This window comes from Pezoporus occidentalis, unplaced genomic scaffold, assembly GCF_034315485.1.
Source record: "Pezoporus occidentalis ecotype Australia unplaced genomic scaffold, CSIRO_AGI_Poc_V1 ctg54, whole genome shotgun sequence".
In the NCBI taxonomy this organism is placed as follows: Eukaryota; Metazoa; Chordata; class Aves; order Psittaciformes; family Psittacidae; genus Pezoporus; species Pezoporus occidentalis.
Genome location: NW_026915877.1, coordinates 4149900 through 4177009, shown reverse-complemented (window position 1 = coordinate 4177009; position 27110 = coordinate 4149900). Strand labels below are relative to the sequence as shown.

Here is a 27110-nt window from a genome sequence, read left to right as displayed (position 1 = left end):
CTACACACAACACACACCAGCCATACCCTCCACAGCCATGGGTTCACGGCCTTTGTCCATCGAGAATCCAGCTGAAGGGACTATTTTGAAATTACACCACTTTCGATGAATCTGGCCCAAAAATCATTTCAGCCAGCCGCTGGTGCCATGTGTACATATTGCAATGGTAAAGTAAACAATTACATTTTGGACAGAAATCAGAATAACAACTTTAAATTAAGCTTTTGGCATCATTCTATTTTGCTATTCATGCAGCAAACACACAACTCTGTGCTTAAAAAACTACTGTGGAAATGAAAGGGAGCACAACTAGGAAAAAAAAAAGGTAACAGAAGCTTTTCTAAGTAAACCTGTTCCTGTAATTATAAGAATATGGCATAGGACTACTGAGCTCTGCCCACCCCTTGGCTGCGCCTGTGAACTCTCTTCAGCAGGTAGGTAGGGTCTTTATAGCAGCACCTGAAGACATCCAAGTAGGCTGCACTGGTTAGATCCGTTATAAATGTAACCCTGAAATCTTGCCGCAGTCTTGCTGCTATTTCAAGACATGGAGTAGCCGGCACTGCTCACCCCACCATTACTTTCTGCCCGCTGGATCAGGAAACAGGCCTGATGCCAAGCTGTTCTGTCATGCCTCTCCCAGCACAGAGCACTGCAGAATCTCTTAACTCGTGACTCAAGACGAAGCTCTCAGCAAGAAGCTGTTTACTCTTCCGTGCTACCTTGGCTCCACCAAATCCTGTTCCAGGTGCCGTGCTGCCCTGACAGTGACTCACAGCACATGGCACTCACAAGAGCACTTTTCATCTTGAGAGCTCAAAACTCTCCGTGTGCATCCACTACAAGAGGGGCATAACCCCAAAAGCAGAACAGGTGATGCTCGTGCTCCTGGAAGCTCAAGGCTTAAAAAGTTTCAAAGCAACTTGCAGCTGAGCAGCTTTACTCATCTGTACATGTCATTTGTGCTCTGCAAGAACCAAACTGCCAGGGCACAACCAATGCAATGTGATGCAAATTCACCAGGAATTAATCTGCCATTTTGTTACGGCTGCTGCTGCTGCTTGAGCTCACTGCTGCCCCAGCTAAGACAAAAATATAGTTCCCGACCCAATTAAACTGCCATCTAAGACAACAAAAGGTGAGGGGAGGGTAGGCTCTTTTAATTTGAAACACAGCCCTCCTTCCAGGCTGGTGAGCCACCAACAAAATAAACACATGCAATATGCAAAAAGAGTATTTAGCCAGCTTGTTGCTTCTAGGTGTTTCAGTGGATCATCAGAATGGATTTACATAAACAATTATAATCTCTTGGGTTTGATCCTGTGTTCCCTGCTCCCCATATACTTCCTTTTGATGTCACTGGGAACTTTCCCTGCGTGGGATTGCCAGTCAGGCTCATCACCCAACAGGACCGCTTCCTGCAAGATGCCGAACAGCTCACACAGGCTCAAGGACTGCTCCACAAAGTTATGACTGGTCTTACACAAGATGGGAAGTGGCCCTCAAATTATAACCAAGCCCGGAGATTTCTAACAAGTCTGAGCAGAGAACTGAAATCCTGGCCACTGAGAAGGAAACAGCAAAAATCCCTCTTAGCTTAAAGTTTCACTGCCTAGATTTAACATTTTATCTTCTTATTTTCCTTATCAGATACAAAAAAAATCTCCCGACAGTTTGTTTTGTGACTGTTTTTAATAACAGCTATTTTTGTGATAACTTCTCTTTTATTATCTATGGAAAACTCCCAGTGCTTCAATACTCCAGGCATCACTTCACTCTTGGACGCATCAGCTCTGCCTTCAAAACACACATTACCTTCAGAAATCCTCCTCCAATTTAAAACCTGAAAATGAGTGTTCTGCCAGTGACTGTATAGAAAGCAAAGACAAATAACCACTGAAGAGCAGGAAGCTGGACGCTGCTGCTGCTATGCGCTCCAATTCACACAAGCCCATCCTACACCCACAAGAGCTTTGGGTCATGAGTTCAGACCAAGAACCCTTTCCGTAACTGCAGCTATCATGCAGGCAAGGATTGTGCACAGTATCTAGCCAAGGAGAACAAGTAAATGTTTCATGCTAAAAAGCACAGAGCTGCAAAGGGCTCCCCTTCAGGTCATAGCACTATGGAGGAAGGCAAGATCAGGCACACGGGATCTAGAGATGCTGCAGAGACAACGCACGCTGTGGCAGCCAGAGTAGAGGTTAACAAGGCTGCAGTGGCCACCTACTTCATTTAGAGGGTGCCTGGAAAGGTGCTGGCTACTGGTTCTGCACTGTAGACTGGATGGACCAGTCTAAATTAGAGTAAAGGAGACAGAGCAAGAGTAGGATCTGCCTTTACGCATCACAGCCAGTCAGACTGGTTTGGCCCGCGCTAATGCATCTGGTATGATACCATTCCAGAGCAGCTCTCCTGCAGCAGCAGCACCCACAACCCTATGCAGGGGGTGAGCTGGTGGGAGATGAGCCTTCGCCAGTGACATTGAACCTGACGCTCCTGATGAGCACCAAATCACTGACTCCCTTCCTCACACAAAGGCAAGAGTAGGCAGTAGTGAAGGGATTTTCACCCTTTCCCACTGACACCAAGTCTCTTCCAGACATACCACTCTGGCTACAGGCACTTCAAGCAGAAGTTAATTAGCAATGTGTAACAGCACAGCCAGGGTGGCAGAAGCCCTGGCCATGTGCTGCAGGAATAGCCATGGGGCTGGGCAGCGGGGCTTCCACCCACTTTCAGAAAGGCCACATACTGCTGCACACAAACACATCCTCTGCTCCCGGCTACAAGCTTCGTCCCATTAACACTCCACTGCTACACAGCATGCTCCACTAGCCTCTTGGCCACAGCGGTTCAGGTAGACAGCTCTAGGGTGGGCTGATATCTCTCACCCCACATGGACTGACACAGGTCCTCTGACTCCCCCAGCTCCAAATCCAGACTAATGAAAACAGTACTGCGGTGCTGAACCTGCTCAAGTGACTGTGCAAGTCAGTCTAAATACAAAGGCAAATATTGTCATATTGCTATTTTCTTTAACACAGCTTTATTTCAGGGGTTCAGATCCCTTCCACCTTTGTGCTGGGCTCCTGCTGGTTGTGAACCTGCATAAAATAAAAGGTTGGTATCGATAAGGTTGAGAGAGGAAAACAAAATGCATGAAAAAGGCTCTCCTTCCTGATCTTGCTTCTGACAGGTCTGCAATAACTTGCCATTAACTTCCGGTTAGAAAATTTCCTCTTTTCCTTGGCCCTCCACTCTTTGAAGGGTTGGCTGAGATCACCATCTAGCTTGTTCTGTCACTTACCCAGAAGAGTGGGTTATGCATGTTCAGGAGCAAACCAGCAGCAATCTATGGTACTTGTACCTCTCAAAACAGCAATGCTCCAGGCTGTACGGCCCTGGGGAGATACATCTCCACCAGGTAGTAAAACAGAAATTATATAAAAATAATATGTTCTTCAGAGAGGTTTTCTTGTGCATCATGGAATACAGGGGGAAAAAGGTCCCCCCCTCTCTGGGGCAGGGAGCTGGCATGCCATGCTGTGCTTGCCCCTAGCCCTGGCCCCCCTGGCTGGACGCCGTTGCACAGTGAAGGCGGCGTTGTTCCTTGCAGCCCTCGCACTGCAGTGAGGTCAGACCAGCTAATTCTTGGAGGCGGCCAGAAAAATAGTGATTGGAAACATATGGCAAGCAATGCGGTGGGTTACCTCAGCTTCCCTGGCCTCGGGCTGGCCTTGGACGGCTGAACACACAGCTCTCCAGCAGCGCACGATGGTCATGCTTTCCACCAGAGGAGCTCAGCTCATCCAAACACTGCTTCACTCAAACCCCCTCTGCTACCGCCCTGTCAACCCCCCCCAAAAGTATCCTTCCACAAGTAGCATACACTTTTCCTTCTTGTTTGAAAATAGAGGGGCAATAATGCCATTCTCAGCACTGCAACACCCAACTGCACAAGGTGGCACAGACTGCTACCTGGATGAACCAAGGCAGCTCTGTTTTTCAGTTTGCCCCATAAATGATGTGTGCACAGAGCACTGTGCCATGTCCCTCTCAGAGGGTGAGCTGCCAGTGGAGACAGTCCTGCTCACTTCCACACAAGGCAACTAACTTTCAGGGCAGGAGAAGTTTTGCTGCACTTGGGCTGGTGATGACTGGCATGCTACAGAGCTGCAGGCCACAGGCTCTGCTCCATGGATGGGAAATGCAGCACAGCATGTCCCTTGGGATGGAAAGTACGAGAGTAATGCAGGCTTCCTCCCTCAATTTCTTGTTATTTAGAATGCATGCACAGAAAAGAATACAAACAAATAAAAAAAACTGCAGAGAAAAAAAGGGGGGGAAAATGAAAATAGCAAAAAAGGGAAAACATTCTCAAAGTGCTGAGTGCGTGTGTGCCTGCACTAAGCTACACAGCAGAACTACTGCTGGCATCTGTGCCAAAACAGGCAACCCCAAGATTTCATTTTATGATTTTAAGAAAGGCCAGGGAGGGAAATTGGCAACTTCCATGGGCATCTTTCATGTGCTTTTTAACAACAAAGCCACACTGCTCGTTAGTGGAGCTGATGGAAGCCATCTGAAGACACCCACATCAAGCGAGGATGGCTGCAGCTGGCGGAGTGTGTGGCACAGCCCCGGGAAAGGGCCATAAGAATTAAGATGGAGGAACTTCACTTCCTACTTCTGGGGAGCACACTGGGGCACGACGGAGCTACCTGAGCGGTACCACTGATGCAGAGCAGCCTCCACACAGCTGCTCTGAATGACTGATGGACATGAGGGAGAGGCAGGGACCACCATGTCCCCCTACCACCCTGAAACGAATGCAGGACATGGATGCAAGTTCTGAGCACAGTGGCAAAATTTCCCTTATTTATCATTCCCTTTTGACATGGAGCTTCCTGCAGCAGCCTTTCACGCAAACACAGCATGAGCTTAAGCATCTCCACAGGAAAATATATTTTCTTTAATTTCCTACACATTTTTTCCTAGAATATAAAAGGACAATACACACTACATTCCTCCTTCCTTCCTTGGGCAGTCCTGCCCCACTGGGACCTCCATTCAAAACTAGGTAATTACTGGAGAAGAAAAGCTTTCACGACAGTTCAGTTTTTTCTGATGTTCAGACTCAGTATTCTTAACAGCAATAATCTGGCACACCAGTTGCAGGCTCTTTCATGTCCTTTTATTTTTAACAGAATTCAATAGCTTTCAGGGAAAGCAGAAAACATTTCCAGTGGCAATTCAAGAAAGGCACCAAACTACATTACAGCATCTTGAATAATTTTAGTATCTTCTTTCATAGATGATTGGTTTAAGCATCTGCTTACAACTACCCACACGACCCTCTCGCTCAGGAAGCATGTTGATGTTGAACTTCTCCGTAAATGATGTTGAAGCTGACAGAGCACAACAGAAACAATGGGGGTTCACCTTGCACATAGACATGTCCCTCTGAGGTCATGGTCCTTTGTGACAAACAGCAGAATGAGCGCATCCAATATCCACCTCCCCTGTGCAAAACTAACACAGTCAAACCTCTCACAGCCCCGAGCACCTGTTTCTCCCCACGGTGCAAGGGGCTAGGCTCAGATGTAAACAACTCCACTACTGACTACAGTGGGAGAGGAACACCCTCCCTTTGCCTGGGGTGGGCGGTTCCCACTGACAATTACAGCCGAGCTTAGAAGAGCTCAGCATCCAACATGATCAGATGCTTTGAAAATCCAGTTGTTCATTTACTACTTCAATAGGAGCTGAGCTCTTTTGAAAAATCTAGTCCCGACTAGCCACAGAGCTTCTTTAGAAAACTGGTCCTTAATCTCTCCACATCTCGGTTTCCTCACCTTTAATTAAAAGGTACTTTATAAACCTCCTCCACCGAGGCTCTGTCAGGCAAACTGCACTCTCCCTTCCTGGGAAGGACTGTGAAAGTATTACCTTCAGTGATACACACAATAGCATGGCTCAGAAACTGTATGCTCCCCAAGAAAAGAGCCAAGAGGTACACCTTACAACAGAAAGCATACCACTGTGTCTACAGGCCTCCTCTTATTTCGTGGACATTGCACAGTAAAACCATAGGCAGCAAGGTTTCTCATCCCTATTCCCATAGTATTTCCTCAACTATTCATCACATCTGATGACAGACAGGGAGCAGGAGAAAGTCCACACCATTGGTATTGGTCACCAACCGTTGCACCAGTTCTCCAGCAGTCTCCTACTGCAGAGCTGCCAGGAGAAGAAAGCACGACTGAGTTAGGAGGCATTGGCCAGGGAAATGGATTCAGATACGGATTAGGTCACTAATAAAACAAGTCTTAAATTAATCCCAGGGAGGATATGCATCCCAAACACAAAATCCCTGCAGGTTCTGACACAGATGAAAATCTCTTCCCAAGGACTGTGCAGGAAAAAGCAGGGATGGGGAGGGAGCAGGGACTGGGGAGACTTGGCTAGCCCTGGATTCCATACTGCAGTCATGCAAGGTCACCTGCGCCAACGCTTATGGTCTTCCACTTTCGCAGGCATAAAAATCACTACATATTTTAACTAGAAAAAGAAGAAATTATAAACAAACAGAAACTCACACACACAACTAACTTACCAGCATGTGAAAAGGCACCCCTGACTGAAGGTTGTGCCCTTGTCTGGGGAAAGACTGCCGCTGCTTTTGTCAGCAGTGACCGCATCCACTTGGCAGGAGCCACAGCACTGAAATCACTTTCCCCCAAATGGGGCTCCACTGGCATCCCTCAGCAGAGACTGCTATTGCAACACTCCCACAGCTAGGTGTTCTCATACAGCATACAACTTTCCTGTCACCCTTTTCTTACCTTCAGTACCATACCCTCCTTCCAGATACTGAGCAGCTCCTCAGGCACGGAAGCTTCTCCTGCTACAGAAGCTGACCCCAACCACATTCCCTCAGTGCTGCCCAGCAGGTCCCCAACACCAGGATAACCCCACTCCAGGGACAGAAACATGATGGGTCTATGCCAGGAGCTGGGGCAATACAAGGGGTTCATAAACTAGTAATTAACTGTTACAATGCTACAGCTACACTAATTAAATGTGCTGTGTGACCATCACACAGATCCCCAGAGGTAATGATGCACTGGAATTAATGCAGCTACACCAATTCCCACCAAACAGTGGTTTGTCCCAGAGAGCAGCCCGTATTTTGCCTTAGGAAATTCAATGCACACTGGGGGACCTACTGTGTACCTTTTCAGCCCACTCCCATCTTCAAGCCCCAGCTCCACAGAGCAGTGACTCCAAAAAACAGAAGAGTTGAGCAGCAAGCAGGCACGGAGGAGATAGTGATGATTAAGGGGATTCTGCCTTCATGCAAAGCCCACTAAAGCTATTTATATGAAAACACAAGTTTAAGCCAAACACAGAATTGCATTACAAACACAAATAAACAGATATATATGCTTGGTTCATCCTCTCCCTTGTAGCTGGCAGCCACCAGCCTATCAAGGCTGTCCCATGCCTCACCCAGCGTGGGTCCCCATCTTTCACAACTTATTTTCCCGCTCATGTGTGTCAGGAAAGCCAATAACTTCCTTGGAGTTTTCCATAGCAAAAGGCTGCACACGGGTTGATCCTTGCCTAGCGCACCCTCCACCATGTCTGTGTTAACCCATGGTTGTCCTCTTATTTGCTGATCCACAGCAAGGCAGAGCAGGGACACCTCCAGGACTGAGCCTGGGCTGCCCGCCCTGCCCCTGCTGCCAGACTACCCCCCTTGGAGAAGTAACACGCGCACTGTTTGGCCAACCACAGCGTGCTTGGAAAAGACATTCAAGGAGCATTTCACAGGGAATAACTATTGTTTGCCACAGGCACTTCAGGGCACCAGCCAGCCCTGGGGAGGGCTCTTCACAGGAACACCAGAACTGCCCTGGGCAGGGTCCCACAAAGCCACCCCTGCCAAGTGTAACCAACGCAAGGGAACAGCCCTCATCTCCTGCCTTCACACCTGCTTTGGATTAGCCCCACAGTCAGGAAGCTCACTGAGGTCCAGACTGCAATCCCCAGCACCCACAGCAACCTTACTGCTGTCCTGTGAAACAGCTGGTGCTCCACACACTCACTGAGGCTGAGGCAAGCAAGAGGAGGAGTGGGGAATAAGCCTCCTTCCCAGTCCTAGCAGCCAAAAGATAAAATTGCCTCTGGCGCCACACAGATCTCAGCTGATGGAAGACACCGCACCCAGCTCCCCACAGGCAGGATGGCACTGCAGATCTGGCCAAGAATTTCTATGCATGAGGGCAACAGCATCCCCCTTTGCAAAACAGATCCTTGTTACTTATAAAACAGTATTTTCACTGCTCTCATTCTTCCCATAAAGTCACTTCAGTTCTCATCTATTTCAAAAGGAGTGATTATTGCCATTGCTTCAAGGTGAATAATACTCCTATTAAAAGTGAAGAAACGGTGCAGGGTTTTTCCTCAAATGTTACAAGTGGTGACAGAACCACCATCAAGTCATAGCCTGTCTTGTCTTAAATGCAAGGCAGAATAAAATGTGAACCTACAGCTACAGTTTATAGGAAGAACGTGACAGTTTCCAAAAAACACCCAATAAACCAATGAGATAATTTACTGATTCTTTTTAACACTAGTTTAAACTAGCGTTTGCAGGCTATGAGTAGGGATGCTTGCCTAGGATGGTGAGGGGCTTCCCTGCAGCTCTCCCTGGGCTGCCTGGAGAGAGCCTGCATACTTCCCAACTTCTTGGGGTGTCCAGATGGCATCACTTGGCCCAATTTGCTAGTCCCAGGTATTGGGGAGGGGTGGGCATGGCAGGCGCTGAGCAGGCTGGACAGCAGTGTGCACTGCCGGCTGACTGGCATTTCATTCCTCCCATCGAAATATGCGTGGGGACCATAGCATCAATACTCCTTTTGTCATCTCCTCAGCTGACTTCATTCCTAACATATATCCAAATGGAATAAATTGAATTATATGACAAATCCATGACATTTTACATCTGATGAATGCTGAGGAGAAGTATACTCACTCACTGGGATGAATTACGTTTCACTGCTGCCAAGCATGTATCTTAAGGAAACTGATAGTTATTCTGCCAAAGGGTGGGGGGAGACCAGATTCCCTTCCTGTCTATAAATATTTTTCTGCTGCTCTGCTGCCTTCAACAGAGTTCTTCCAGATTTCTGTCGGAGGAAAGGAGAGCTGGGGCCGACTCTGACGCAAGTCTGGAGCAACTCCAGCGAGATCAAACACAAGAGCAACACAAGAGTGAAGGAAGAATCAGGCATAACCCACGCATATCATCTCCCACCACTCCTCTAGTCCCAAAGACTTCAGCCAAATCCCTCTGCCTCTATCACCGGGCTGCCAGCAGGCAGCCCCACAGGCCTCCCAGGTGGCTGGGTCACACTAGGATGATGCTCTGTCATCCAGCATCCCAAAGGTCTCCCGAGGATGCTTCCAGAGGCTCTTTGGTCCCTTGCCCAGGGCTGGACTTGCAGAACAGTGTGACAGGTGGTTGGTAATCCGAAAATAGGAAGCCTCAATTTGCCTCTGCATTTCTGGAGCCTCCACAGGCACTTCTGCAATGTGCAAGTAGAAGAAGCTCAGCAAGATTCTCAAACATTTTCACCAAAAGGGAGGTCTCCGGGTCATGTGTTTAGAGAGCAAGCAAAGAAACTACTATGCAAACACTGAAGGCTCATACCTTAAATCTGCTCACCAGATGTGAACTTCAAAAAGTCTCTAAGTACAATTTAGCTGTAGAAAATAGCCTTTAAAGTCCTGTGCTGTGTGCATCTGACCTACATCTCGGCCTCATTCTCTACTTCTTCAGCAAAACTCTTTCCTTTTCACTTGACCTCTGATTGTTTCCCGTTTTATCCCAAAGGCTTAAAAGCCATAAGAAAGTGCATCACCAGCAATTTACCAGCAAGGAGGAGAGGCGTACGGCTCAAATGAAAACCCTTCATTTCTGTTATACCCTCGAGGGCCAAGCACTTCCCGGGCAGACATCTAGAAACCCTCTACAAACAAACCCAAGAGGGTCATCTGGGCACAGAGGTAGCCAGACAAAGGCATCGCTCACTTTGTGGAAGTGCTAGGCTGAAATTTTCTCCCCAGGTACTCTAAGCAACATCTAATGGCAGGAGCGTTAATGGCTGGTCCATTTCCAGCTTTCAGTATGGCTGACTGCTTGCTCTCGTCAGATGGCAAGTCGCACAGCCTTTTGATCTGCCCCACCACCACCTCCAGCATGCACACCTGCTGCAGGACTTCCTCATGTACTGCACTTGAAGCTACAATGCACACAAGCATTATCAAGGGACATGCACATGTGAACCCAGGGATGTGACCCCCTGTCCCATGCACACCTCCCCGGTCCTTCTGCACATACTGCCAGAAGTTGTTAGTGCTCAGAAAGAGCTCCCCGATGCTGCGCAACGGAGAGCATGGAAAAAACATGGTATGATGCCACACAGCTGGTCCAAAACAATCTTAAAACTCTGCAGCACAGTGCTTGGGGCCAGCTGAGGATATAGATGTGCCACTAACCCAGAAACACACTAACTGCAGGCAGCCACACGTGCAGCCCCAGTACTGACATGAAACAAGCACCTCCAGCAACACCAGACCTCGTAAAGGAATGCGTAAGGTGCTCCCGCAGGTAAAACCAAAGGATGAATGAAGAGAGGCTGTGCTGGCTAATGCTCCTACATGCCAAGAAAAGACTCCTGCAACATAACCAGAAGGGCGGGGGGGGAGGGGGAAGGAAGTTTCTGTCCACTGTGGAGCTGTACTCCAAAGCTCTTTACACCCCCACATTTTCAACACTTAAAAGGAAATGTGCTCACTGGCTCACCTGCAATAAAGGTTTTCACTCAAGCAATACTCTGCAGCCAGGTAAACCACCCAGTCACAACTGAGAACAAACATCACCAAGCCCACATGCAGCTGTACCAAAGAGAAAAAAAAATAATAAAGTGCTAGGAAAGCCTTCCCTGTTTGCAATCTTTCTTCAGTATCACCAAATACAGCAGCAGCAGAAAGGCAGTGTTCTTCCCATGCTCAATAATATCCCATGGTCCAATGTTAGCCTTGACCCCCGCTTTGAGCAGGAGGACCAGAGACGTCCTTGGGTCCCTTCCAGTCCCAGGGCCACTGCAAGTCCCTGAGCCTCTTCAGTCTCCTAACACACAGCAAACGTCATGGGGTGGGATTCTGCATCCTTCTACACATCACCAGAATCAGCAGCACAAGGACACAAGGGGTGCACTGCATCACTGGAGCTTAAATCACATATCTGATTTGAGAGAGATGTCAGACATGGGTCTTAGCCGTGCAATTCCCACCCTGTATTTGATTTGGTTGCAATCCTCACTGAACACTGCTGAGTATCCAGCCTGCGCAGGATGTTAGCAAGGTTTGGGTACGTAGTCTTTATCAAGCTAAGACAATGACATTTCCCCTTATTTGCTGACATAATCTTTAAAAATAGGAGACTTGCTCATAATGAAAACAGACACACCCACATATACAAAACTGTCTCCAGAACAGCATCAACACTAACCTGCTTTCTCTCTTACTTTCCTACAGTAATTGATTTGCATCACAAGCATAGACGCATGCTTCAGGCCTTTGACTTTTTTCTTGCATTTTATGATGACAAAATCCTGCAGACACAGGCCTTTCACCGCAAACTCTCCAAACTGACCAGAGTTTATTTCACAATATAGAAGCAAACATTCAAATACTACCAGGAAGGGTCTTGTATTTTTTAGAGGCTATATCTTTAAAGACACAATTTTGTCATTTGCCAAAAATCAACTGCATGGAAATGGATCAAAGCACTTGCCAAGATTATGACCTATAAAGACAGGGAGAGGTGTCCTCCGATGAGGCAGGCCTAAGGCAGTCCAGCAAAGCCCTAACAGATCATGTAGCAATGCCAAAGCAGCACACGATGCCCAGCATGCCTGCTCAAGCTCTGGCCCAGTGGTGGACACTGTCCCTGTGTTTCCTTGGGCATTTAGGAAGAAACAAGGAAGGGATAAAACTTTATTCAAGACACCTTGACAGGAGCAGCCCAATAGCTGTCACACTTGCTCACAAAGTCCCCTGGGGGGGAGAGCAGCACTTACTGCCAGGTTGTGAGGAGGCATTTTTACACAGCCGGAACCCAGCACAGGTTCCTGGGAGGACAGGTTTGACAGACAAAGCAAAACCTTGTTCCCATGTTACACACTGCTTCTGGAAATCAACTACAAGGTGTGTTTCACCTCATTTGATAGCCTGAGCCAGACCCAGCAAGGAGGTGGCACCACTGCCCCATGTGTCTGTCATCTCCCCCACATCTTATTTTAAAAGAGTGATATTAGTGATAACACATACAAAAAACAGGAGCAGCAACGCTCAACAGAGTGCAAATAAGCACAAACACATGCTCAAGGGCTCGTGCCATCGTGTTTTCCTTGAAATCCTGGCCATGTTTCTGCTGAAGCCCTTGTCCGTCTGCCCACTTCTCCTCCCCTCTTAAAAGGATCCATAGCCCGTTCCCATAGGAACTGTCATCAAGTCACCAGCACATGGTGACTCAACGGCACAAAGACAGAAAGGAGCACAAGGACCCCAGGATATGCCAAGCTCTTACTGGAAACGCAGATGCAAACTCACCGGTCCATCATCATACAAAACCACAACAGAAGTGCTGGTTTGCAGGGGAATTTTTTTAATGAAAGAGCCCTTTCAACTCCAGAAGGTATGACAAGGAAGTAAACATGCACGTGGGTGTAAGAAAATAAAGCCTTTTCATTTAAGCAACACTTAACATAATGTCTAAAACAACAAGAAAACCCAGGCATGCTTCTGCCCTTTTGTACTTGGGCAGTCTGATGCTTCACAGCACGAGCAGGTAGTGGTGTCTCTGCCATGTGCACAAAGCTTGCACCCCTCAGTTACCCTCTTAAAACCTCCCTTCTGCTATCTTGGGAAGCTATCCTGAAGCCACTGGAGTTACATCTACTGACTGCAGCTCTGGCTGACTTTAAAGCATTACTGAAGCCTTACGGAAAATCTCGGGGAGAAAGTCCATGTTGCATTTCTTCCCCTGCCTCCATCTTACCCAGAGATATGAAGGAAAATAGCCTCAGCGGCTCCAAAGCGCAATGCTACTGCAAACCTGCAGCACTTCTAGTGAGTGTCAACATGGTGACCCAGCCTCTTCCTCATATCAACTCAAGAGGCCAGTTCTGTGTCTATTGATATTCTGGTATCTCCTGCAGCTCTAAAGAGGGTGCAGGATCACAGCCGAATCCATCTATGGTTCATAGCTCACAGCCAAACTATGACCCACCATAGTGTCTGAAATGGCAGGAATGCTGGTCATCCTAAAAATCTGCAAACATCTTTCATGAATCATCTCCCTCTCCCCTACCTTCTTGGGCCATGCTACATCCTCCACCTGCCGAGCCCCTGGAGGAGAGCGGGGGGTGCCGGTGGAAAGGCAGCACAAGAGGAAGCACCCAGTGCTCCCCAGCCCGCAGAGCCTGCTCCACCACAGCTCACAGGGGACTGACACTGAGCAAAGGTTAAAATCCTTCCTCAAACTCCAACTCTCTCAGATAATCAAACAAAGGATAGAAGGGAAAACATGAGGCTGGAAAACACCTTCTTCCTAAGGTGAGAATCCCTGCATCTCCCCCATCACCCAAATCCTCCTTGCCCTGACCTCCAGAGGGGAATTTCGTCTATGGAGCAGAAGGGCTCGTGGTTTTCTTTCAGTTTCCCAGCCCGCTACTGCAAATCTCCCTACTGTTTTTGGATCAAGACCATCAAATACCTTGGGCAGGAGCCAAAGGAACATCTCCTGGAGTCTTCACAACCAGGGCCAGCCCCATGCCAGGTGATCTACAGGCTCACCTCCACAAAGGAACATTTACTGACAAACCAGTGACACTTTTAAAAGGGTTTATCCAGACGTCCAATAGGAAATAAAACTGAACTGACTACATATCCCTCTAGTTGAAGTCCAGGCTCACTTTCCTTCTGTCACTTCACCTGGTAGAAAAGCAAACATCTATGCAACTCTATGCAAGAGAGCACGTGTTCGCACAACCACATCAAAGCCCATCAGAGCCTCATCCTCTTGGCACTGGAAGGGAGCAGCGTGCATCTAAAAGCACCAAAAAAAGCCAGCATCACAAAATCCTTTGAAGAAACAGGAGAATTCACAAAACTATTTTCAAGTCACTCAAAGAAATTCAAACCACTTTGCATTTAAGTCACTTAGAGGTCCTGCACTCTTGCAATGCATCTTTAAAAGCAGCTCATGCTTCAGCCAAACACCAAAGTCAGACTTCACTGCCCCTTTTCAAAAACACCCCCAGCTTTGATGCATTTTTATGCAGCTTAAATAAAACCAGAATTAGTGATCTCTACAGAAGCTCTGCTGTAGGCAGAGACTTGAACATGAGCCCTGCTGCCCATCTTGCAAAGGCCTCATTTCAGACTTTAAATCTGACTATGCTATTCTCATCAAGTTAAATCAGTGTGCTTGGGTGAACTGGGGCTAATATTATTTCTGCTCTTTGCTAGCATGTTTGGATGTGCAATCCACATAATTATTAGAGATAATACCCCTCATCTGTGACAATCACACAGAAATCAACATTCCTGAGTTCAGAGTTAATGGCTCCACAAAATGGCTGTTTTTTTCTACACCTACTTCACAGTAGTAATGTTTTGCACTCAGATTTTACTTTACAGCAGTGATTTTGTACTCACATTTTACTTTCATCCTTAGATATCTAAATGTTTTTAGATACGTACATTACAATATTTTCCAAATTTGAGGGAACCATGGAAGGTTAACTTGTTTTATCTTTACAGCTGAAATTTACTAATATCTTAATGCTCCAGACTTTTAACAGGTCCTCACTGTAACTGAGGCTTTCAGTGTTCACCTTCCTATGCGGATACTCACATACTTTCAGCTTTCCAATGTGCCCCGCAGCCCTTTGGTCCCCCCTCCCCATGGTTTTGCCTAAGCTGTGCACTGCACCATAGCACCCCAGCCACACGGCATCCCCCTTCCAAAGGCTTGGCGCCAGGGCTCCTCTGTCAGAGCAGCTCCGGGGACAAGAATCTGTTTAGGCAAGCCCAGCGCTGAAGCTGTAATGTTGCAGAAGGAAGAAGCTCCTGTGAAACACCTTCACATGAGTGCGGGCAGGTATTTACAGTTATCCCAGCACAAAAAATGCAAAAAACTGTTTGTTCAGACATGTGGTCTGACTTGGATGCACCAGCAGGTTTATGGTGTGAATCTGGAAAAGTAGTTCAGGAAAGATGTTACTGTGCTGGTATCAGTATCCTGTTTTGTTGTTATTTTTAATACAATCTTCCTTTGCTGATCCTTAATTTTTAGTTAGGATGCTATTTAATCAGTAAGTGTATCTGGTAAATGGCTCAGGATCACAGGCAGTTCAGAATAAAGCATTTTAATCACACTCTTGTTCGTTTGAAAGTTACTGACTTGTTAGGGTTTTTATTTCATTTCCAAGCATGGTAAACTCACTTCATTAAACTCAATGAGGCTTCAACAGGTAGCTTTTGTATCAGCATCTATAAATTACCCTAGTAATAAAGAGAAGAAGGGAAGGAGACTGCCTATTTCCACCTTGCTCCAGTCCCAGGATCCCTTTATAAGCACACGTCTGGACCAGAACAGGAGCAGAAATAAGGTGGCTGCAGCAGCCTGGGCTGTCCCACCACCACTGCAGCCTGGCACTGCTACAGCTCTGCTGCTTTCCCCAGACCCCAGCCCATCTCTTGCATAAGCCACACTAAATCACAGAACCACAGAATGGTTTGGGCTGGAAGAGACCTTAAAGCTCATTCAGTTCCAAACCCCTGTCACAGGTAAGGGCACCTTCCACTAGACCAGGTTGCTCAAAGCCCTGTCCAGTCTGGCCCTGGACACTGGAAGGGATGGGGCAGCCACAGCTTCTCTGGGCAACCTGTGCCAGTGTCTCACCACCCTCACAGGGAAGAGCTTCTTCCTAGTATCTAATCTCAGTATACCCTGTGTCATTTTAAAGCCATTCCCCCTTATCTTATCCCTACAGGCCCTTGTAAAAAGCCCCTCTCCAGCTTTCTTGTCGGCCCCTTTAGGCACTGGAAGCTGCTCTAAGGTCTCCCTGGAGCCTTCTCTTCTCCAGGCTGAACGAAGACCAGCTCTCTCAGCCTGTATCCATAGGAGAGGTGCTCCAGCCCTTGGAGCATCTGCCTGGCCTCCCCTGGACTCATTCCAACAGGTCCACATCCTTCTTACACTGGGAGCCCCAGAGCTGGGCACAGCACTGCAGGGGGGTTCTCACAAAAGTGGAGCAGAGAAGCAGAATCCCCTCCCTCAACCTGCTGGTGATGCAGCCCAAGACACAGTTGAATCTTCCATGTTCATCACGCTAAAGGGATGCAAGACTGCCTGAAGTGGCTACACCCATCCCAACTCCTCATGGCTCCCAAGACCGAATAGCTCCCTTTGCCATTGAACATTTTACAGTGCTAGTGTTAATACATCTTAACATTTGTCACTAATGGCTCCCAAGATGAGAGTGTTACTTTCCCCGAGACCCTCATTTTACTCATCTAAAGGCAAAAGCAGAGAGGTGCTTCAAGGGCACCAAGAAATGAAGAGCCCCATGCCAGCAGTGACAACTGCCATGAGGGGGCATGCAGTCTGCTCCTGCACAGTAACCTGCAAGAATGTGTGTTGAAATCAGCACAACAGATGGCACTAGCGCCATCTTTGCCAGCAGCTTCTGCAGGTGCCAAGAATCAAAGACCCACCAAGGGCGAGGGTCGACTCAGGTCAAAGCTCAAGAGACTCAGGCAGCTTTTTGGTGATCAAACAGGAACAGGACCACAATTGCCGCAAATCCCCTCCTGCGCTTTCCCAGAGACTCAGATAAAAATAAATAAATAAATAATGCTCTGCAAGTAGTAAGAAAAGTCTTCTTTTGGGAGGGGAGACTGGGGGTGTGCCATGGAGAACTGATGCTTAGCCCAGCCCTACCTGGTTTGGAAGGTGTAACCCTCATGCCAACTAAAGAGCTATTCCTTTTGGGCTTCCTCTTCACAGTTCAGAGCACCCCACCAGGAGAACCAATGCACCCACACCAGGCACCAGCAGGTTCAGAGACTGCACATCTGTAAGAGCAACTCAAGTATGAAGAGAAGGATCCCACAACTCCTGGCTCTGCGCAGTGCACATAAAATACCGACAGGGTACACAGGCAGTGCTCTCAGTTCACTCCGATGTGAACACACAGAAATGAGGTGTCAAAGAAGCAGAACAGCATCCAAGCCAAAAGATGGAATTCCAGATTCATTTACATCTGTGCAATTCTGTACCTATCCAGAGAGCAGAATTCAGTCCATGTCTGTACAGCCACTTGATTTCAAAGCAACAAATGTGTACCCCAGCACCCAAAACCATGTCCCTAAATACAAACACATACAAATTCACAAACGGGAACCAAGTCTCTAGCTTTCACTCAAGCATAAGAACCCCAACTGAAGAATGTGGAAAAAGCAAAGTAAGAAACTGTTAATGAGATTGTAAAATTTAAACATATAGCACTGTTTGTACTCGATTCCTTGACCTCCCGCTTCAAATGCATCTGTGCTGCATATAACAATAACAGGGCAAGAACACTAACCAGATCTGTGTGGGATAGGAATAAATTTGGGTCTGAAATGAGGGGCATCTGTTCTTTGTAATGGCAGACACCAGAGATCTGTATCTGTGAGCCAAAACGAAAGCAATAGATGCATAAAATCATGGAGAGCCATATTGTTACTTGCATCCAGCTTCTCTTGACGTCAATGAAATTGTCTATAAGTTAACTAAAAACAGAATTTGACCATGAACATATACAGAACTGAACACAAATTAAATGTAAAATGAACTCTTCTAAAAAGACTGTATTCTGCTAAAAAAGAAAACACAGGAAATACGAAGGATGAAACTGATTACTCAAGAGAAACTACCACAGGGACAAAATTTCCACCCTTCCTGAAAATAAATCATAAATTGCATATACACAAATCTAACTGTTATGCAATGGCTAGAAAATAGAAACCTTTCATATGCATCCTTAAGCTTCTTCTTATATAGTTCTACAATTATGAGCTATACAGTGATATTATGAAAAAAGTATTAACGCTATACCATTTTCTATCATGTCCTAAAAAATGGGATAGCACGTTGCAACAGCCTGGGCAAAAAGAGAGAGGCAAACCTCAAACCAGTGCTGACAGCCCCATCCCTGCTCACCCCCCCACCCCCCCCACTGAAAAATAAAGTGTGCCAGGATCCCCTGGGCAGTGTTAATTTATGCCTTGACGGTCACAAACAAAAGTGGCAAAACTGACCAAGGCACAGCTCATCCCATTGTGAAACTATTCCCAGCTAAAGGATCTCTAAGCCCAGGCTCACGTTTGCTTAACAGAATGGGAAATGCCTTTCACTCTCTCTCTTGAGTGTTAGCAAAAAGAAAAATCCCCACTGCTACTCCTGAAAATTGGAAATGACTCACTCTCCTGCAGCTTGCATATGCTCCAAGCTTGCACCACCACTTTTGCTTCCAAGCCCCATTCCCTCACAGTGCTGACAGGACCCCAAGGCACCAATTGAGGACCCCCAGGAACGTGTCTGCATAGATGGCTGATGATCACATAACTGGCTGCAAGGTAAGAGCAGGTGGCTGCTCCAGCTGGTGCCCACTACCAAGTCAGCGGGAAGACAGCTTGACCACTGACCCTGAGAGTTTTCCATAGAATCACAGAATCCTAGAACAGTTTGGGCTTGGAAGGGACCTTAAAGCTCATCCAGTTCCAACCCACTGCCACAGGCAGGGACACCTTCCACTACACCACGTTGCTCCAAGTCCCGTCCAACCTGGCCTTGAACACTGCCAGCGATGGGGCAGCCACAGCTTCTCTGGGCAACCTGTGCCAGTGCCTCATCACCCTCACAGGGAAGAACTTCTTTCTAACACCTAATCTGAATTTACCTTCCATCAGTTTAAAGCGATTTCCTCTTTCCGTGTGAGTTTTGAAAGTCACACGGCTGGCACAGCGACTCATCCAACCCTCTCCCAAGAGAGAAGATGCAGAAGCTATACGGCTACAAGGGACTTTTGGCCCACAAGCCACATATTTCACCTATGGGTGCCATAAAAGAAAATTAAAAGATGAGACACATTCATGTGTAGAAGTAGACTAAAAGCACACAAAACATTCTGGTGCACATTTACATGAAAAAAAGAGCAGCTCCACATGGAAAGCTACCCAGCAGCATTGTACAGGGCATGGTGTGAGCCAGAGGAGAGAAGAAGGTGCTCTGTTCTGGACACAGGAACAGTGCTTCCCACTGTGCACTCCAGTTGTCTCAACTGAACAAGCATTATGTCAGATTAACATTACTAGATAGAAACGTGTCTTCTAATCCAATGTCAAAAAAGGTTTATTTAGGGTTTTGTTTCTTTGTCAGATCTCTATTTCCTCTCTGATCTATTTTGAGAGAAGGTAACACCAGCTTTTAGTATCGTGATGTCTAATGACCTGCAAACCTTTTGGTACTCAACTATTTTTTCTGGTCTTTCATTTTGTATCTGCAGTGGAAAAAAAAAAAAAAAAAAGAGTTGGTAGAAAAAAGAAAAAAAAACAAAACACAAAAACAAAACAAAACCACTACAAGTTTGTCACGGGCCTTCAAGTGAGAAGTCCCTTTAAGACAGGGGGAGTGCTCACAGCAAAATTCACCCCCAAAGCAGCAGAGCTGCACTCACAACTGACTGGGCTGCCTTTGAAGGAAGGATTCACACCTTAGGATGTATTAATGCTAGCACTGCAAAACCTGCAAAGGAAACTATACAGATTTAAAAAAAAAAACAAACAGAATTATTATTAGATATATCTTGAACCCCAAGGCCAAAATGCAGACACATTCAGATCTAACAAGCTAGCTAAACTGGAAGGTTTCAGGTGAGAAACCTGGTGAGACCTGGTGAGGTGGGGTAATTGTGGAAGGTATCCTGTACCTCTGTACATAACCACAGGCTATGCACCCAAATAGAGCACATCTTAGGGAGCTGTGACACAAAACACAGATTAGGAAGGTGAAACCTTCCCAGATTTCTCATTTCTCTTTGTTAAGCAATCAGAGCAAAGAGATTTCCCACCGCGCTTACAGAAAGCTGATCAGCTGGCCTAATCTCCAGTGCACATACCATCTGCAAAATATATTGCAGTAGATATCCCAAAAGCACTAGTCTTACGAGAATTAAAAGAAGGTTTTGGAGAGAAAAATGGAGTTTAAAAGGGGAGCAGAGGGAGAGAAAAGAACCCTGGCATTTCACAAAAAGAAAAGAGAGCCAGAGAGACATGCAGTCTGAGGCTGGGAAAAAGGCCATTGTCTTCAATAGCTGTTTGTTAACTTGCTGTCATGTGTGTCTTTTGGGGCTTTTCTTGTCCAGATAGACTTATTTATTAAGTCCACCCAAAAACACTTCTAAAGCACAAGCTACTCACAAGTTCCGGGTATGAAGACTCAACATCAACCTGTTTCAGCTCAGCCTGTTTCACTTTACAAAGCAGCTGCGAGACGGCCAGAATCTCAATGCAGCCAGAGAGAGTTTGCAGCAGAGGAAGATTTAGAGAGGGTTCAATGAACAGATGGCCAGTTGAGAAATAAGGCCTAATTAGGATGAATTTTTTGTCCCAAAATGTTAATGGCTGAAGCACAAGAAAATACACACCAGACTACTGAAAGTCTTTGAACTAGGGTGCTCTCACTGCCCACCAAAAAGAGACATCTATCCATGTTGTGCTCCAGTTGAGTGAAATTACTTTGATTACTCCCTCTTTACACAGAAATCCTGAACTGTAATTAAATTAATCTTCCTTAAAATAACGCCCCATTTTCCTGATTAACACCTTCCACATCCAACAATGAGCATCTTTCAGTAAAGTCTCTCTTGCAGTGCTCCACTGGGCCATTTCCACAGCCAGGGCAAACCAGATAAAAGTTTCACACTGGTGAATGGGTGGGTAGTATTTAAATTGTCTTCCCTTTTCACTGTATCTCATGCATCTTCAATCCTTAATTTTTTCCTAGGCTGCCTTTAACCACCTGTGTCCCATCTTCCCCAAAAACTGCTTTCAGAAACAAGGCTGCAGCACTAACTCCAGGCTGCACAGCTGAGTCTAGGCAATGATTGCCAAAAAATGTGAAGAAAGATTTGTTACAGTGCAGAGCCAATAAACAGCCCTCAGTAAGGTTCATTTTGCACCAATAAGCCTGGGTTTGGGTTTGCTGTCAAGAAAGTTTAAGAAATTGAGAAGTTAAAATGACCTACATTAAAAACATTTGCTAGAACGATTTTCACAGGAACATCCTTTCAATTGTATTAACTATGCACCTCTACTAATTTTCTCAACTAATGCCATAATTAAAGTATTAGTCAATCAACTCTGAGTTATGTATGCTTATATTTATGCATGTATACCTACATCAGTCAAGGTCTATGAAGGCACTCTACCTTGAAGGCCAGGTGTTGCTTTGGTGACAGTCAAAAGCATCAGGCAAGCAGGAGGACTGACAGAGACTAGAAACATACCAGCTCTCAGGACTCTTAAGCTTTTCCAATGCATACCCTAAATTAATGCCAGAAAGGTTATTATTGCTGCTTTGGAGTTATTATATAGTTACTATATAGTTATAAGCATTATGTCATTAATGCTACTGCCTTCAAAGAAATTTATGGAGATTTATCACAAGAACTCTAGCAGGGAGGATTACTGTTGTGTTGTGCCACTTAGCTAATATATTATTGATTTCTGTAAGTTTTATCTTCTAGAAATCACAAAGAAGAGAAGCCCCTGTTCAGAAAATACACAGAGAAAACACAAACCTCTGTTGATCTATTTGCGATTCAATCACATCATCTCGCTGGACGGTAAACTGCATATTGCCTCACAATTGTATTGCTCTCTCAGTCAGCTGTTTGGTGCTACAGTATTTATCACCAAGCACCCATGGCATTAGCTCAACAATGCAGCCTCCGAAGCAATAAAAAGACCATTTTTATTTTCCATAGTCCAGGAGTTAACCCCAGCTGAGAAATAAAGACAAGCAGTGTGATTCATTTTAAACATCTGTGGGCCAGAGCCATGCTTCTTTACATTAGGCTGTGTTTAAGTTGGTTTCCAACCAGGTCTCTTGACAAAAGGCAAATGACGGCCAGGCCCAGTGCTTCATCCAGTGGGAACGGCGCAGCTGAGAACAGTTTCCCCCACTGCACTGTTCCTTGCTAACACTGCCAGCCACGCTGCAGCCCACTAACACCTCTGCATTGTGCCTCACTTTGAAAAGACAGACTAAGGCATTTCTATGAGCAGACAAAATATATTGCATTTTCTGCCCAGGCACACTTTCAGGAAGCCAAGCAAGTCACAACTGTCCCTTCATGAGCAGCACGTTCCTGCCAGGTACGTATGGTTGCTTCTTCCCCAACCAGGGTCTTACTCTTAGTGAGGTCAAGTACTCTGGGCTACAGTGAGACTCCACAACTGATTGTGCTATAAACAACCCTTGCACTGAACTACTGGAATAACTAAGTTTTAATTGGGTAGTCCAAGAAATTACTAGAAAGTTATCCTTATTTTTATATGTAAGCTACTTAAGGGACATACATTAAGGTATTCCACAGGTTAAGTAAACCTGTGGAATATTGAATAGAGACAACCAGAGGATAGTATTACCTGTGAAGAAAAAAAAGAAAAAAAAAAGGATTGATTTAGACAGATGAGGATTAAGATATAGAAAAGTAGCTCTTCTAGCTCAGCCCAGACGAAAGGAATCAAATGCAACAGAAAAAGCTACATAAGGAATAACAAGCTGTAAGCCTTGCAGCTAGCACAAAGGCAAAGCAAGTGCAGAACTGCCCTGGGGTAGACAGTACCACTGGAAAGCAGGCGGTTAGTCAGTCCCTCATGAATCTAAACATCCGGCTGCACCTTCAGTGGATTTCCAGCTCTAATATTCATTCACATGCTAAGATAAAAATAACTCTACGTGGAGAGCTGGAAGTCACTCTTTAAGTTATAGATTTTCAGAGACAAAATCTCATTTGATCTGGTGAGAAACATAACTGACTTAGGGCAGTATTACTTTCTGACCATCCCAAGTGGCTTTCAGGTTACTGCCCAATTACCAAAATCTACAAACTTCCTGCATTTTTAGCACTCTAAAAATGCTGTATTTGAATGGGAAAGTGCTTTGTTTCTCGCTGGATTTCCACTCCAAATGATTAAACTTCATCAAGCAGAATGTAAGACTGCCTACCCTTGATCTTTATTTAGAAAGTAGCTGATCCATTAGCTGTCAGTTAGCATAAATTCTCCTGTTCGACTCACTGTCTCCATCACACTCAACACTCCTAATTATTTTCAGGATACTAAGAAGAAATTGGAAAACATGGAACAAAGCTCTGCTTTTTGTTTTTCCCATCTTTCAATTAATCTTTTTTCTATTATTCTATTTTTTATAATTAATTCAGCATTCAATGCATATGACCAGTATTTATGCATAAATACAGGTAATAGATTTTATTAAATCTCATTCAAGGTTTTCCCAGCTTCCTGGTAATTAACAGAAACTACTTGATATTTACAAGAGCAGCTTTTAAGGAGTCAACATACGAAATTTGATAAAAACACGTCTTTGGCTGTAACAAAGTTCTAAGGAAAAGTGAAGTTCATGTGCAAAGTGATGAACTACTAATCTGCAACAAAAGTAATAAACCCATTGATAACCAAAATCAAGTTGCTGCCTGGATTACACTGAACTCAGGTATTATGTATAGGACAGCACATTACTTTTTTCTAACAATATGGCAAGAAAATATGGTTTTAAGTAATTTAAACTAAAATTCCTGTATGAGTAAATGGTTTCATCATTATTTAGAAAACTCTTCTACTGGTAACTGTTTCTGAGTAAACGCCCTTGGACCACACATCCAGATTAGTCTCGTGCAGAATTTTCTCTTGTATTTTTTAACCATAAAATTACACCAGGAGTGTGACTGCCATACACTTTGTCACTGCTTGCACAAGCAGGACACCCAGCCTGAAAAACTGCATTCGCAGTTACCAGACTGGTATTGAAACAGACCCTGAGGATCCCCTGGTACCAAGGTTGCTGCATCCTACAGCCCTTTAGCATCTTCTGTTCACACCATCCAGCTAACTCCCTGCCTGCCTTCCAGGACAGCAAAGGAAAAGCTGGGATGAGACTGTTATCCACGAGCACGGCAAGTTAGCGGCAGATGCAGAGCAGAATGCCAGGGAACAGGGCAGACTGAAACAGCGCCTCTGTATTCTGATGTAAAATTACTGCTCCTTGGCACATAAGCTTTAAAATAAAAAGCTGGGAATTTTTAATTTTCAATCCCCTGAAATAACATCTGCTTCTACTTCTCAGCTGCAGTATCTGTTTAAAAGAAAAGATAAAAACCTGTGCTGCATGCTTATTCTTGGGATTATTATAGTATTAGAGTCTTGAGAAAAGAAGCTTCGAGCAACTACACTCGGGGAGGGCAGTCTGCAAGCTTACTGGGTAAGGAGAATTTCTCATCATCTGGAATTTATGCACCAGATTTTAAAAACTATTAAGATGTTTCTGACATATCCCACTCTGATCACAGATGCTCTGCTGAGGTGGAACGCAATTCCTGGCTGCTCAGGGCTGCACACTGAGGAAAACTTTTGTTGACTTTTAGATTGGTTTAACATAAAAAAAAAAAAAGACAATGTAAAACTTAAGTATGTTTTCCAGATGATTTGACTATTAAAAGAACAGTAAAAACCTCTACAGATCCTAAATCGTGTATGACTAAGACTACAAGTGAAGTGGTTATTCATGTAATATAACCTTCACACATTACAGTGCTACCACAAGTCAGGGACTCCAGGAAATCTTTGTAAAATATGTTGCGTATTAAAATGGAAGTTTTGTATTTTCATGTAATATGAGGGTTTGAGTACGTTATTGAAAGAAGTAAAGAATCCATTGTAAAACACTACCCAAAGAAGTCTACACATAGATGTTTATAAGTACGGTTATTGTTTTATCTGAAGTAAAATAAAACCTTGTCATTTTACAGGAGCTCATATATAAGATGTTATATTCAGAAATAAACATATGCTATTCCTATTAGGCAAGAAGATAATATTGTAAACAGCCAGGAGTTAGTTTCCCTCTTAAACTTTCAATTAAATTTGTACTTAGAGTTATATGAAACTCTAAGTACAAAAGTCCATCTTGCTAGGCTAACAACATGATTTATTACTTTGTCCTTCCTGACAGCTTATCTCCAGATGCTTTTAACTGTGACAAGCATTGACTATTTCATTGAAGTCTCTCTGCTGGGTCTGTCTCAAGCTGATTATTCAACCCAAGACTTTTCTGTTCCTTACAAGAGCCAGGCAAGATAAAATAAGCAGTTTCACCCACATTAGAAATGCTTTGGGGACAGCAAAAGGCACAGCCCTGACACAAACCCCTTGATATGAAACCCAGCCATCCCATGACTCCCCACTCTAAGCTCAGGGTATTTCAAAATACTTATGGTCTGTATTTCTACTGCAAATCTTTTCCAATTTAGGAACGCAAAACACTGTAGATTAAAACTACAAAAATACAGGCCAAATTCAGCCCTCAACTGGATCAATAAAACTTTCAGAGAGACCTGTATTAATTTCATCCTGCACATCCAGACAAGAGAACAAAATCCATTTGTCCTATCTATCTCGTAACGCAGAGAATTACCACACTTGCAAGAAGACTTATTCCTGACCAAGAAGGAGGAGTTCATGAACTCCTCCTAAATTTGTCAGATTAGGATGAAGGATTTGCATCTACAGACACAATCAGCAACAGTCCATGCCAACCTTAGATACAAGGATTTCTTGCAAGTTAGTGGCTTTTGCTGCTGTTGCACCTCACCCCCAGCACGACCAGATGGTGTAATTTTAAATAAACCAAGGCCCTGATTTTTATCTGCCCAGCACACCCATGTATCACTTTAGAAGTGGAAGAGCCTCTAACACCAGCAAAATCAGGCCCCATGAATGTACTGAAAAGCATCTTTCAGAAACATCAATGGCATTCGAATTAAAAGTGGCATCCACCAGATGTTACCAACAAGCCATACATTTCAGAGGGCAAAGACCATCAGACTGGGAAATGATACTTGCTTCAGCAGACCTTCTTGCTTGCACATGGAGTGCTCCAATACATACAGACTCCAAAGAATTAAAAAGCCAAACTCATTAGTGTACTGAGACACCTGCAAAAGGCTGATCTTTTGATTATCATTTCTGAGCAAGCTGACGCCATGCGCTGCCATACCAGCCCAGGAAGTAGAGGATGTCCTCACTGCTGGGGGGAAAGGCTGTCCCCTCTCCTTGCCACTATCTCCTGCTCCCTGGGCTGTGTCTGCTCACCATAGCCTGATAAACAGCCACCCAGCTCTGCCCACCACTGCTTAGACCTGGGTCCAGTGGGGTGCGAAGAAGCGTCCAAGAGACACAAATCCTGCTTCTAGGACAAACACACTCCAGCATTAGCCTGTGGCCACGCCTGGTCACTTGCAGGTGACCTGAGGGACTATTTTAGCACCTGGATAAGCCTATGAGATACAGGCTTGCACTGAGCAGAGCCCAAAGACATACAAATGCTTCTGCTTCCTGGGGAAGGAGCACCAATGGCAGGCAATTATCCTAGAAAGAAAGGATTTGTCTTTTAATTTCTTACTCAATTGAAAAACTTGGTGATATTTTCAAGATATCATAATGTGACAGAAGAGTAGAAAAAAATGGCTTCTCAGTTACATATTTATATAAATGTGTTCTGCACTAGTACACACTATGAAGATGATGTGCAGCTGCCACTGGGTTCTCATGACAAAAACCCCAGGGACAGTGCGCAAAAAAACCCTGGTCATTTTCTAAGCTACAGGCTGCTTCGATCA

General features: G+C 45.2%; 1 protein-coding gene and 1 long non-coding RNA gene across 10 annotated transcripts in view; one reads left to right on the top strand and one right to left on the bottom strand.

Annotated features, from left to right (window-relative positions):
- FMNL2 (formin like 2) overlaps positions 1–27110 on the bottom strand; it is a 146830-nt gene that overhangs the window by 104305 nt on the left and 15415 nt on the right. The gene's annotated exons all lie outside the window — the stretch shown is intronic.
- Positions 4620–5278, top strand: LOC134173584 (uncharacterized). The gene is made up of 2 exons (XR_009968304.1): positions 4620–5083; positions 5211–5278. It is a non-coding gene; the product is annotated as an uncharacterized LOC134173584 (long non-coding RNA).